The 15,039-nt window shown below is 45.5% G+C and overlaps 1 protein-coding gene across 1 annotated transcript in view; it reads right to left on the reverse strand.

Moving 5' to 3' along the window:
- Positions 1-15,039, reverse strand: part of hs2st1a (heparan sulfate 2-O-sulfotransferase 1a) — a 62,337-nt gene that overhangs the window by 12,024 nt on the left and 35,274 nt on the right. The window lies entirely within an intron of this gene.

A 15,039-nucleotide genomic window follows, 5' to 3' on the forward strand; every position in this document is an offset into this window, starting at 1 on the left:
GGAAGGAGCAGTGGCTCCAGTTACCCAGCTGAAGGAAAGGGTCGACACGGGGTCACGGTGCCCCAGAGAGGAACACGGTCAGACATCTCGCCTCCGCCGGAGGGGTTGTGTATATTGGAAAGAAATGGCGGCATTGTTGGATGAAAATGTCAAAAACCAAGACGACTACATTTTGCTGGTTTTCAGTCTGTTAGCACTCCTTCCCTCAGCAGACTTACCACAGCTTCACCCAGGTCCAGACCAATCAAGTAGAAACGGTTGCCAGCCCACAGCATACTCACCAACCTCTTCCCAAGTTGATGAAGTGATGAGGAAGCGTCTGCTGGAGAGAGGGGTCGCTCAGCTACGGCCACCGCTAACAAGCCGCCTTGTTATTTTCGTTGTGACACAATGCAGCTTCGGGCGGGCAATTATGGCAGTCCGTGGGCGCCTTTGTCTGATCGTCACATTCTAAGTGCGGCAGAAGTGCGCCTCCCAGACCGAGGTATCCCAGCGTTGTACATAACAAAGACCCTCCCTGCTGCCAAAGGACGAGGACCCCTGGAGATGAGGGACCTGCTGGTGGAACTGCGGATGGATGCTGATCGTTAAGGTTAAAGCTCCTTTTTTGTGTTCCATTCTTTGCTTTCGAGAAAGTTTTGCGGCCATAAGGAGTGTTTTAAGGGCGGCCGAGCTGATACGTTTCCCCTCCAAATCGATGAAAAGCAATTTGGGACAAAACGCTCCAAATTCTAAGAGAGAGATTATGCCAGGATGGAAACCACACAAAAATGACACGCATCGATTTTACTTCTTATTGATTCGCTCTTTCAGATGATGCATTTACCAATAAAACCAGGAAATGGCCTCTCAAGTATCAGATACTAAATGTTTATGACCAGCTAGGGGCCTGACTGAAAATACAAAGCAAGCAATTTAAAGCACATCCAAACTCTTTTTTCTTTTTTTTTGGTTTGACTTCCCGGAAAACGCAGAACAAATAACTGAGTCAAACTTGACTGTGTTTTATATGAACTGTTTTTGCAGTTATTTATATGACCTGATGGGTTGTATCAGGGGAACAAACTCTGTTCCTGGAGTTCTCAAGATGCCTCTTGCGGCTGCTATACTCACACCCATAATCACATAATACCCAGATTTACGTTTTGGTCCACAGGCGTTTGAAGGAAAAAAAAAAAAAGATGATAAAAAAAGAAAGTGGCACTTTTTTGTGTTCGCTGTTGGATGAAAAGTGGCGAGGCTATTGTGACTCAACCCTAGATCCCTACAACATCACCCTTAACCCCCTCAACCCTACAGAAACACATACTGGAAACTCCCTTGAGAGAAGGGCATAGCTGCTGAAATAAGGCCATTATGAAGAAACCAAAGCAGTGATTGACCAGGAAAATTCTTGGGCAGAAGAATCCTCCATTGGGTTTTTGAAGATATGTGGTCAAGAAAAAGAGCGAGAGAGAGAAGAAGTGTATCAGCCCAATTGGCCCAATTAAGATCTGCTGGAGACACTGGATATTTCACCTACCAGAACATAGGACTGACCAGGAGTGAAAGCCTTACGGAGAAATCAGAACTTCTGACCAGCTGCCTTTATTAACCCGATTTGGTAGCCTGCAGCATGTAATGGGGCAAGAGTCACTATCTGTCAAGAATATGTTTTAATTCCATAGCTGAAAGCAGGGAAGAATAATTACACATGAATACTGTAAAGGAAAGTGTCTGCCACCGCAAGGTGGTGGTCTGGAGATCCATAGGGGCAGAGAGGAGGCACATCCGTGACTTCGCTCCACATGGCACCCCTCCACCTCACCATGGGATGGTGTAAAGTGGATTTGTTCTCCATGTATTATCTACTGGCACAGGGGTGGCTCACAAACTTCTGCAGGGATTCTAGTCGGCAAAACCCATTCGGCGAGTGACCCCATTTGAGCAGTAGTGACTGTCTACGCTTCATACTGAAGGGGTGGACCCACGCTCAGCAAGAGCCCGCAGCCAATCAGGATCCGTTCCGGCGTCACGGACAGCGTGACAGCTGTTTTCAGACCAACATGAAAGCACTAGGTGCCAAAGTAATATCTAGTTGTGAAATAAGGTCGGTTACAGGAAACACATGCAGTTGTACTTCATCTGAAAATGGTACAAGACTTTTTTTTTAAAGTCAATTTTTAAAACTAAAATTATAAATAATCACACAACGGATAACTATGCTGGATGATCAGAGTGTCAGCACGATGCAGCTCACCTCCCCGTAACCATGCTTAGACATTGGAAGCCCCATGGCTGAACTCAGATTTGCAAATGTGAGCCAGTCTTGAGGAAACCCTACTCATTATGAACATACCCAACTCAACACTACATGTGCTGTATGTCTAGCTGACATGGAGACCATGGTGCCCAAGGGAGACTGAAAACCATGCTTCCCAGAAGTGTATGGGAGTTGCTGGGTGGCGGTACAGGAACAGCACAGATGGAACCGCTGGTGCCTGTTAAATACCCTGGGGACCGGTAAACACCTTACCTCTGCAAGCATCTCATACAAAAGAAGCTGGTTAAAAGAGAAAAAAAAAAAAAAAAACTGTGGCTTTTAAACAAATAGTGAGAAAATAGCACCCAACCACTGACTCTTCTGCACACTAAGACATACATGGGGTTGAGATCAGAAGTTGGAGAATGCTGACTAATACAGAGCTGAGACAGACAAAATAACCACTGCCACTATAGTAGGACCGATTCTGTCAGCAGGGTTCCTGAGCTCGTTCACCATCCTGGCTCCGCATCAACACGCTTTAGAGGGGCCACGGTAATGGAGCCTTCTCGTTTCGAGCAAACCGCATTGCTGTGCGGGAGGTGGGGGCTTAACTGGTAATGGATCCAGCGACTCCACTTGCTCTAAAGGTTTCTTTTTTTAAACCAAGGACGAGAGATAAGAGTTCAACTCATGGCCCAGCAGTGGCAAAGCGCCGGGCAACTCGTATCGAATATTAATACACAATCCCACCCAAAGCGCAATGACGCACCTTGACTACTTAACGAGGAAACAAAAGCTTAAGAAATCAGTTGTGTCTGTAGTTGAATCCACAACAATAAGGCAATAAATTCTGCATTATGCACTCTTAGTTTTATCCTTTGAACTGCGTTGTATACTTTCATATTAACATAGCAATTTGTTCCGAATAAGGCCATCAATTAAACCTCAAGGAGAATGCTTTGCAGAAAGCAGAACACAGAAAAGATGCACAGATGTCAAGAACAAAGAGGTTCTCATTCTCTGTTGTGAAGGCAAAGCTGAAACGTTACTATAATTTATCTGATGCCAAAGCAGCTTACAAAAGATTTGAGCAGGAGGCTACTTATAATAATTTTTATACAGCTCTTTAATTTTTACCGTATAAATTCAAGGTAAGTAGCTAGATCAAGGGTACAACAGTCTGAGTGGGGATTTGAACCAGGGCGTTTGAGTGAAAGGTGACTGCTCTAACCATTACTCCACCTGTGGTCCATCACCATCACATCTCCTACTGTCTGTTTCAATGTTCAGTTCCATTGTGGAACGTGCAATTCATAAATAGTAGCTTTTCTACCTATTTTGTGGGAGAATTTCCTAGCGCATGCCTACAAACACCAATCCCATCTTTACCACGATTGCACAGCAGCATAATTTCTCTATGCAACTCTAGCTGATAAGCTCTGTATCTGACATATGTAGGCTGCGTGTGTGCGCTTTCGCCGGACACACCAATCCACAACACATTCCAGGCTGATGAATGGAGACCTGACGAGAGGGCGGAAACTTGCCAACGCTTGTTAGCGCAGTGAAAACGCAGTGAGAGGGGAATGTGTGACACCACCTCTGCAGCTGAAACGTCAGTCAACCCCGACACAGAAGAGAATAAAAACGGCATTTTCCCACCTGAGATGACCTCACTGGTTTGTCAAGACTAACTGTACAGAGAAGGAACATTGGTTCACACACTGTCTTCTAACGGAAACAGGTGAGATACACAATTAATGAAGAAATCTTGTTGTATGGGGTATTTCCATAGCAGCACAAAAATTAATATTGAGTTTATTATTATTTTTTACACTGGGGGAAGCATGTCTTAAAAGCATCTTTCTAAAGCCTTACGCCCTCACCCATTTTTCTGAGGCTACCTAATTTCTAGGACACAACAATGGACCAACCACTCAGGCAATAAGAATACTTCCAGGACGATTCTTGAAACGATTATTACACCTGTGGTGAAATAACATGAAATGGCAAAAGTCTTTCAGAACTCTCACGGCTACAAAAATCTGACATTTCAATTAAATTAAGATAAAAGAACACCACGAAATGGGAATGAAAGGCCCAGAAGAGATGCGCACATGAATAAATATGGATGTTAAACACATAAATCTGTAAATACCATTTTGACCTTTCCCACTCACCCACCCTACACTGCTTATTGGAGAAATAAAGTTCAAGAATTAGCTTAATCACACACTTCCATCAACATGCAGGGAAGAAGAAAAAAAAAAAGAAAAAGAAACAATAAGTAAAAAGGCCCTATGTCTGAAATTCAGAAGGAGAGGCAGCACTTCGGCCGTTTTGCAGACTACAGCGAGAAACGAGGCTGGGGGAGCAAGAGAAGTGCCTGACTAAACAAGTTAGCCTCCCCAGCGGTATTAATAAGGCTCAAGGAGGACTCTCAAATCGTTCCGGGCCTTCTCTAGGCTGCCATGACGGCATTTCCCGCAACATGACTAAGATATATCAGGACGCAAAAGCCCCGCAGAAAATATGCTTTCTGTTCTCCAATTTGCTGTCAGCCAAGAAAATTCTAAAGCCATGCTGTGAGACTAATAACTACTCGACTGATGGGTCTGATGGGTGTGTCATTGTTTGTAACAATGACACAGTCACACATGTATAGGAACCAAAAAAAAACAAACAAACAAAAAAAGGTGTTTGATAGAAGAGAACAAGCTGTGGACAAACTGAATAAATATTGGGAGAGCAAAAACTGAGCAAGTTCTGCAAAGAACTGCATTGAGGGCTGGCAAACAGCCAGCTCCAAAAGCATAGCTACAGTCTTTCTCGATTTTTTTTTTTTTATTATACAAGTCATTTTTGTTTACTGGCTGCAAAAAGAAATATACACCCACCATAAAAAAAAAATAGTGGGGAAAGAAATAAATAGACGATTGGACATATTTTGTCATTTAGTCTAGCAGTGGATGTAAACACAATGTTCACAAATAAATAAAACGTTGCTAAGAAAGCTGGAGAAAATCTGCCATTTCAAAGGGTAAAATCTGCAAGGGAGGAGATAAAACATATAGCCGAAGACAACAAAAACCAAAATGGTGCTTGAAAAGGTTACCCAGACTCTCAAGCTTCCTTGACTCCTGTCAGACAGAAGAAATCAAGAGACAAAGAACTTCACTCAAACGGACAACTAAGGTTGAACCAGTCAGTGTCTTTCATTGCATTTAAGATTGTCGTTTCAATATCCTCACGATAAATTGCAGCTATTTCCACCATCTTATTCACCAACCACAACACCAAAATTCTCCCCTTCCTTTAAACCCACCCCCGATTCCTTATTTAATATTAATGTGATGGTGAGCAGCACTGCTATGCAGCTCTCACTATCCTTCGGAGATTACAAAAATTCATTGTATTGCTGTGTACCGAAAGGAGGGCCTTGAGTACATAATCCTCACTGTTTAGTATGAGGGTGAAAACAAGGGAACAAAGGGGTTCCGATGGCATGACGCGTCACTGAGCTGAAACAAATTAAAACAGCCGTTGCTTCCTTTTATTGGCTTTTTAACAGACATCAAGCCACCCCAACCCCCTCAGCCTTCATGGTGCACCAGAGGAGCCGAACGGCAGCGGCGAACACTGAATATTGCCGACGTTCGCTTTGTGTCATCTGCCTCCCTGCACCACTACAAACATTACCGAGAGGCTTAAGAAAGGTCACTGTGCAGTCAGAGCACAGCTAGGAAGCTAGTACAACACAGGGCACAGAGCCTAAAAAGAGGATAAAAGCCGAAGACACGGTTTTGTGCTCCCTTCCATTCCTACGAAAATGAGATTGCCCTTACATTATTTACAATTTAGTAGTTGATTTTTATTTTTTTTTTTTTAAACATACTAGCCAACTTTCCTAGCTTACAATTTGACCTATTAATGGAGCTGGATGTTTATGAATAACTGCAGGTTAAGTACCTTCCCACACTTCACAACAGCACGGCTCCTCTGGGCTTTAAACGCCTCAGTCAAATTCTTAACCTACACACCGCGTGCGACACTTTCGCTGCTACATTTCTGCTTTCCTCACAAATTAGCCTGGATTGTGTGCACTGGGTCCCATAGGCTGAGTGCACTTTTCAAACGTGCTTCATTTGAATCAATGAGTAGCACTTTTAACTGGGCTTCTCTCTTCAGAAATGTGTTGAAGAGCACTGGGGTAGCACCAAGAGTTCATTCCTAATGCATTTCAAACTACTCTCTAATGCACCCAGGCACGAGCTTCTCTTTAATGTCACCCACACTTTCCTACGGTCTATGTCGGGAGGGCAAACATGCAAATGAGGCACAAATGAAAGATATAAACCGTTCATATGACTCGCTCAACGTTTGCTGGCCCCTAAACTTAAACTTAAATCACATAAGCTTTCATCTAAAAAGAACTCTCCAACAACTCCACGCAGTGAAGGTAAGCCTGGAAGCAACAGCTAAGAAGTCACTCAAGATGCCCCAATGCAAGTTTCATTGGACAAGCTGACAAGAAGATCAGAGATCTGAATGAAAACTGAACTTTATACGATGCCTTAGTCATACCGGTGGATGAATTATGGCTGAACGGACAAAAGCAGCAGGAATTTATCACCAGAAATTAAGGCCAACATCACCCGAGGCGGGGACGTGAAAACAAAGGGTGTGAGAATGTTAAAGATCCCGTACGAGGCACTGTTCATCATGTCAGCATTACCAATCCCTACAGCAGCTGTCCCTGTAGTAAGCCTCCTCGATCAAAAGCGGCTAACCCCTGACAGTTTGCAAGCGGTTGCACGTTAATTGGAGTCTCCCACTGCACTGACAGCAAAGCAAAGTCATTACTGCGAAGGGACAGGCTTCCTAAAACTACATAGGTGGTGCTCGTGCGACCAAGTCCTCGGACATTAATATTTAAAAACATACAAAGTCCGTGACGCTTCACAGTCAATTTAGAAACTGGCGAGTTCTGTAAAACTCTCTGGATCATTTATAAGTCAGACCCAAAAATAAAATGTAAGGCTAGATAAATAAAATGCTCCTAGATATCTTCCCCACTCCCATGAATTTACATTCACTTTTACTTATTCAGCTGAAGCTTTTCTCCAAAATGACTAGCGATGGAAAGCTGCTTGCAATGATTCACCCATTATTACTAGTGCAATTTTACAGTAAGTACCTTGAGCAAGAGAACTACGGCAGAAGGTGAGAGTCAAACATGAGTCCTTGTGCAAAGTATCAGCTTTTATTTAGGCGGAAAGTCAATAAATTTCTCTCTTTAACTCAGTGTGAAAAAAACATCACATTGAAGTTTTAGCAGTCAAGGCAGCAGAGGTGGAGAGGACAAGTTGTTCCTAGATTTCAGCTTTGGCCTAGTTTCTCATCCTTACTCATCGATCCCTGCCATGGCGCTTGTCTGCACTACAGCAGGATAATCTACTTAACCATTCCCCATATGAAGGTAACAGCATGCCACGCATGGGCAGCATCTGGAACTTAGCTCCTTCTCAAGAATAAACACGGCAGTATTGCTCTACAAGTGCTAGTAGATGGCACCTCTGTAAAACGGGGGCTTCGTCAAACAAGTGATCTCCAAGTATCTCATCGGTACCCACAAATCCCACAAATATATCCTTTGCATCCTTTTGCGTGCAGCCCATGTGGCAAAAGAATGTTTCATACACCGCCTCGCAACCTGCACTCGTGGTCACCTCCAGCTGTCGCAGCTCGCACCCGACCTGCAGCAAACATGTGGCCCCATCCCCTCCCTACCGTAACCACTCTGCTGTGCTACATCAAGGTGCGACAGACTACTAAAACGTCAAAGCCTGAAGCAGCGAAAGGGCATGTGGGGAATACAAACAGTTCTCCTACGGGAGACAAGTCTAAGTGCTGGAGAAACATGCTGGAACATTCCGTGCAGACCAAATTAACCATGCAGTGCTGCACGCATGCTTCAAACCAGATTCTTCCACTGGAGCTGAACAGGGTAATGGTTACCAATGCGCAACAATGCGTGTGAAAGGAGCACCTGCAACATGCTGAGAACAAGCCAAGCATAGGGTATCCTTTAAATGAGCTGGTCCGAAGCAATGTTAGCCAAACGGAAACAACCATAACAGATAAATCAAAGAACTTTAAGTTAGACAGCAAATGGAGAGAACACACCTGACTGCCTACAGCCCTCATTGTGACTAATAGGCTGTAATATCTCCTTCCCCGATCTTAATTTTCCCAGCATCGAACTGCAGATACCCCTTATCGTACATCTCATTCGACAGCAATATTCCTCAACCGGAATTCACGGAGAGCGCCTTGCTTTGCCACTTAGTCGTTGGTTCAGATCAACACGGCTTCTTCTAGCCACAGCGCATTCAGTGCGAAGGGCTCAAAATGCCCGGGTAAGTTTATCGAAAATGATGACGCCGAGGCCGTACAAGGAATCGACCGCCTGAGCTTTTCAGCATATCCGAGACACGAACGACTGCAAGGTTTGCCGGATAAAGAGACTCGTCACCCGTCATTTAACAGGGCACCGTAAACCACACCGTTTGTTTTGTTACGCCCCACGGAGAATTTCGGAAAACAAGCATCGAGGAAAACCGGAGGCGCCACTCTGTTATGGCGATATGCATCTGAGAAAGTTTGTACAAGATGAGAACATTGTTAGCTGGACAGGTCTTTGCTTATCCTCTCCCTCGAGATGGAATTTAATTCTTTGAAAAACAATGTGTGAGAGGGAGAGATCATGGGAAGAATGAAATTCCAACTGGAATAAAATGCACATTTATGCCAAGCTGGAAGGGGGGTCTAGGAATAAGCCTCACAGAGGGTGGCCTAAGAGCAGCTGTCTGCGCATGTCAAAGTCCGTGTCCTAAGGATCAGTTACATCACCGAGTGACCCAACAGTTCTGTTAGTGCTAGCTGGTTGAGTGTTAATCCTGTCGAGTTTTGCGTAGGGGGAGGGGAGAACTCAAACCTGCTGCTATGAACAGGCGAGTAGCACTCCCATCCACTCAAATCTTAGTATGCACAGGGGCCAGGACAAACCCGTCTTAGTCTATCCCCAGCACCGTCAGTTGCACGTTTGTCTCCAAGTTTATAATGCGGCTTACGAGAACTCTACTTCGGCTGCTTTTAGTAACGATCCGCATAAGTACAGGGACGGACTCGCCTGACAGATTAACTATTTGAGAAGATAACATCTGCTTTAAAAACGGAAGAGAGAGCGAAACAAATTCGGCCGAGAGGACAAGATGCCACGCAAAAATGGTCAGATGTCCATAATAACGGCAGTTGTGTTATTGTGATAAGATTTCAGGCTACTGTGCTGCACAGTGTCAGTCTGTCTATTTATCACCCTAAACACACAGTTCACAGGGCATCTCCACGGTATCTCAGTCTGTCTGGTGACCGTTGAGCCTAAATCAAGTCTTTGTCTCAAGGCAGCAGGTTAAAACAAGAGACTCGGGGTGACCTTCTTGGTGACCTCTGTTGTCTTCAGGGGATAATGAAGATGTTGTCCCCCATATCCACCCCTCCCCTAATTGCCCTCTGGTCAAATGTTGCATTCCAGTGTTCACACGAGACCTGCAGCTGACACTGGGGCTCCTCTGGCACTCCTCCAAGCCTTCCGATTCCATCATTCTCACCCGCCGTCACCGTAGACGGCTCCTCAATGACCATGCTGAGAAGAGGCCAAGTGGCCACGGTTGTCCCTGGCCACGGGAGCCAATGCGCGGCCAACGGCAACGCCACTAAGACCCAGGCGCAGCGGAACAAAGAGGTCCTTTCGTAGGCTTGCTCCGGAGCCCTCTATGTGACGCATCCTCACCGCAGGGACGGATTCAGAACAACGAAGATGTTCAGAAGCACTGGAACTGATGAATAACAGTCCTTCTAACACGGGTAGCTTTCACACTATATTCAAGATTGGCAGCAGGATGCGACGCAATGCCCTTTATGGGTTGACCTGCTCAGAAGATGGAGCTGAGTCAGAGCATCCAGGGAAGCTCTTAGGATTCTCAGGGTACGAGGAACTAAAGCTCTCTGTCTGTCTCTCTCTCTCTCACACACACACACACACACACACACACACACACACGCAAATGCACATGCATACACTCCACATGCCTTGAGAAAAGGGAAGGGGGGCAGAGACAGAGTAGACGTTCCTGGAGTTGGACTGCGAAGACAAAGACCTTGCAAATCTGACAGAAATACTAACTTATGATTTGAATTTGGTTAAATAGAAATGTATTTCCATTTTCATACAGAAAGAGTGTTCCCAGTTCCTCTAAAGCAGCCCCCTTACACACTGAGAAAAAGACCTATGCAGCAGAATCCAGTGTGAAGAGTGCATATTTTAAATCTTTTTCTAACCACAGCTGGTAACTTAATTTTAATTATTTAATCTTAAACACATACATATACATAAGGTGAAATTTAAACAAATACATCACCTAGGAAGAATCTAGAAAACACATGATTATGTACTAAATAACGTACAAAAATAGTATAACCGACAGTCATTGCGGAGTGAGAAAGATTGTATTTTACTGACTGCTTAAAAATGCTCCCTTATTTTCAGTCCTGAACGGAGGCAGCTTCTGCTTTCGCTGTCGAGTGAAAATACGCTAACTCGGAAATTGGGGCCACTAAGGGCTCCCTATTAGTTTTATCCAGAGGACCGCAATAAAGGACCTAATGCCAGTCGGGGCCCTCGCGAGGGGCCCTCCGAGACCGGGACATCAGACAACGGCAGCTGCGGCCAATGGGCCCCTGCCGACACCCCTTTATTACGGGACAAAAGCCCAATCTTCGACAATTAATCTCTCCCGCCAAACAGCGGATTTCCATTCTCTTCGATTTCCCATTTAGCTCCCACACAAGCTTGTCTTTTGAGTGCGACTGGTAATTACAGCCTATTAGGACAACACATGCTTAGCACGGTTATTATGGAAATTCAAATTTTTAAAAACTGTTCACAGAGATAACTGCGGCAGGGGGAGACCATTGCACGCTGACCACGGAAATCCACTCTCCGCACCCCCATAGGCGACGATTCGTATTCACAGCGCGTTGGTTCTCAGCGGTTCGCCAAAAGACAACGCCACGCAAAAACGGACACCGCGTCAAGAGCACGACGGGCAGATGCTAGACGCTCGGCAGGAGGCAAATTAGTCAAATGCGACAGGCTTAAAAGATGATGCCGTTTTTGCTGCTGAAGTCAAGTCAGCTGTAGCTGGGTTGATTTTTCCCCCCATTAGCTGACTAAACATATGCAGGTCACATACCTGACTGGAGAGACTACTCATCACTGAATAGATACTTATTGCCTGTATGCCTTCCGCCCCTGCCGCCATCATAATGGCCCATCTATTGTGTCTTTTTTATGTATGCACTGCAAAGAAGGACCTCACCGAGAGCTATAAAACAATCTAATCTATTCTTCATTATGGCACCATGCCATTCATTTACATTCAAGGGCCTTTAACACCATTCAGTAGCGTTAAAGTAGGATTTATAAATGGTGCGACACATTCAAATGAACAAAACAAGGACTTTTTTTTTATACAAGCCAACGGTCAAAAATTCCTTACAGGAGGAAAAAGGCTGAGTGTAAAATTTTAGTGGTGATGAGCAGTAAAAAAAAATAGCATGGTATAAAGTATAATGGTGTTAAAAAAAAAAAAAAAAATTTATAGCTACAGACAGTAAAGAAAAAACAGAATCCACTTTATGATGACTGAGGAAAAACACACAAACGTCAAACCCTTCAGAGAGGCTGAGATATTCTTACACAAGAAAATGCCCACGTAGGAATGTTTCGATAACAGGCTGCCAAAACAGCTCAACTACAGAGCTCTGCGCCAAGCCCACAGTCCACCAGTAAGACTTATAATTCCGAAGTCTGAGGTCAGCGATCATTAATAACCCATTAAGGATGTTGCCACTCCCTCACTGTGCCCACAGAGACCCTGGAACATGCTGTGACCCCCAGCGACAGCGAGCGATTCTGCCATCCAGCACAATATGGGAAGACCTTAACCTCAGAGATCCGATTGAAGGGCGTGAGAGCTCTGATGTGTGGCGGCAAAGTGATTAAATCCTTCCCTTCTATGAGCCCCACGGGTCTGAAATGGAGTCGAGCCCACCTGGGAGAAGGAGGGAATCGCGGTACTGAAACGGCGTCTCATGTTCATCTCAAGGTGAACCAGGAGCGGCCAGTCAAGAAACATGGGTCCAACACACTGAAGCACGTAGAGACCCATCTATTATCATCATCATCATTATTTATTCATTTGGCTGGCAGACGTCTCCAAAGCAACTTAAAATGTGAGGTTTGCATACTAAGCCAGTTAATGATTTACCCACTGGTTAATTTTTACACTATGATCTGAGGCCAAATGCCTTGCTCAGGGGTACTGCAGCAAGAGTGCTGATTTGAACCCATGACCTTACAGAACTGCAAAGCGGTAGCTCTCACCACTACTTCACCTCCCGCCCGTGATATCCATTTCTACCCCGTAATTTGCACACAGGAAATAATAAGGAACAAGTGTTACCTGTTTACTTATTTAATTCATTCAAACTCCAGTCATAAACGGCACCCTGCACAAAAAAATTACATTCACATCACATGTCTGAAAGCAGAAATTACTTTGCGGTTCCCAGTCGTGTTAAACTGATATACAGTCTTCTTATCAAGTTACAGAATATTTTTACTCTATATGAAAATGATATTAGCTGTGTAGAGTGGAAAGATTTCAAATAGCGTATTTGGAATTCATGACAGCCAAAAAGGTTAATAAGGCGGGTAGGGAAGGAGTTGAGTCTGGCTATCAGGGGGGCGATGTGATATGCATTCCGGGGTTCCGGTTGGATAACGCAGGATTGAGAGATCAATGGAGGATGAAAGGCCGACGCTGTAAATCCAAACACGGGAGCCCGCTCAGCGCCACGCCGCAGCAGAAAGATTCCGGAGGGACTTGTTAGAGGCATGACTGTCGACTCCCGGGGTCCCCCTCCTTCCAGCCCCCAGCCCCCGGTTGAGACGCTGATGGCCGTTGGCAACGGTTGTTTATCGAACATTCCCACCCCATCCGCTTCCCCGTGTCTAGTGTCAGAGGCAAGACGGGCAGGGAAGCGTTCGCTTCAGAGGGCAGGAAGATGGAAAGAGCACGGAATGGTACCCCCAAGGCCCGAAGCCTCCGCTTGCTCCCTTTCAAGCCATGCTTCAAGTACGACGAGCCAAAACGGACAGCCCATTACAAGGGCAGAAATGACAACTTAAAAAAAATACCGAGGCGTAGCTCACCGAGGTCAAAACAGACGGTCATATTCTTAGATTTGTCTTCTTTTTTTTCTGGTTCACGTATAGAACGGTTCAAAAGTTATGATGGGCGAGGAAGCCAAGAGAGCCTCGCATCGCCGCACATTTTCCGTGAAATATTAGCAACCGTCCGGCGCACCCGTGAATTGGAGCTAGACTGGTTGCCAGTCCATTCTGTAGAGTGCTCTATTCATGATAGAGTGGTTTGGGCTACTTCCTGGTATTTGGCAGAACACAATGGCAACACTTATGCTGCGCTGCGAGAGCATTCATTTTAGTCTGGCACCTCTCCTCAGGGCTGCCTGAAAGGCCCTTTGGATGCAAGGTTGCCTTCTGCCCTTGCAGCGAGCCAGACAACCTATTACAAAATGCCAATGTCTTTCGTTAATCAATGCAAACAGATAAATCCTGTAGCAGAATTAATCATTTCCAAATTATTATAAAAACGTGTTTCGAACATTGAACCGGAAGGAGGCGAACGTAACCGACCACGGAAACGGAATCATCGGGGGGGCTCCAGGGGACAGTGCTGCTTCATTTTAAAACAGAATTTAATATTCCACGCAAGCAGGTGCGCAACGGCAGCAAATCGAGAGGTGCCTCGTTCGGAAGGCGTGCAGCCGCAGAAAGTTCCGGAACAATGGCGGTCCCTCCCACGCACTGTTTACATTACAGCTACTGTCACAGCAGTGTGAGGTGCACTAAAGCGGGGGGGGGGGGAGCTTTGCGACAGTCTCCCCATCTCTGTCACAACACTTCTGAATAGCTTTAGTGACATTTAAAAAATGCACGCGTGCTGAATGCATTCGGAAAGCTCTGGAACAAAGCCTGCGATGAGAGACCATCTCAACAATTTGGGAAATAAAGGTGTGCATAAAGCATTAAGTTAAGAAATAAACAGCTTCTGGAAAGCCGCTCGAGCACCATTGCCCTGTACTCTCCTGCTCTCGGTTTACCCCGCCGGGTCCCATCGCCCTTCCCCAGCACACTGCTACAGCGGTCCTGCCTACAAGTACGCGTCACTAACCAACGATCAGAAACGTCCTGTACGGACAGTAACAACAACGAAGTTTCTCAATGAGCAAAGTCTGGCTTTTCCCCATTTAACGATCCGAACGTCACAGATATTTCATTTTTAATAGAGGCGAAGCGAGGAGTAGTCGAGCGTGACTGAGCGCCAATCGTCCGTTGGAGCAATGTTACATTATGCATGCCTTGCAACAACTGCCACTGACAACTTTGATTGCAGCTGGCTGTTCCGATTTACATCCGAGGCCCCCGCGGGCCGCACCAATCACCCACTCATTATAGCTTCATTATCTCCAGTGGATACGGCTAGGTGGATGCAAGCATCATCCGCTAAAGGCCAGTCCCGTTTGTGCGCGTACGTGCAAACGAGCGGCAGCCACATACACCGTTTCCCGCACCACCTCTGCAGAGC

The sequence above is a fragment of the Scleropages formosus genome, chromosome 25 (genome assembly GCF_900964775.1).
Source record: "Scleropages formosus chromosome 25, fSclFor1.1, whole genome shotgun sequence".
NCBI lineage: Eukaryota > Metazoa > Chordata > Actinopteri > Osteoglossiformes > Osteoglossidae > Scleropages > Scleropages formosus.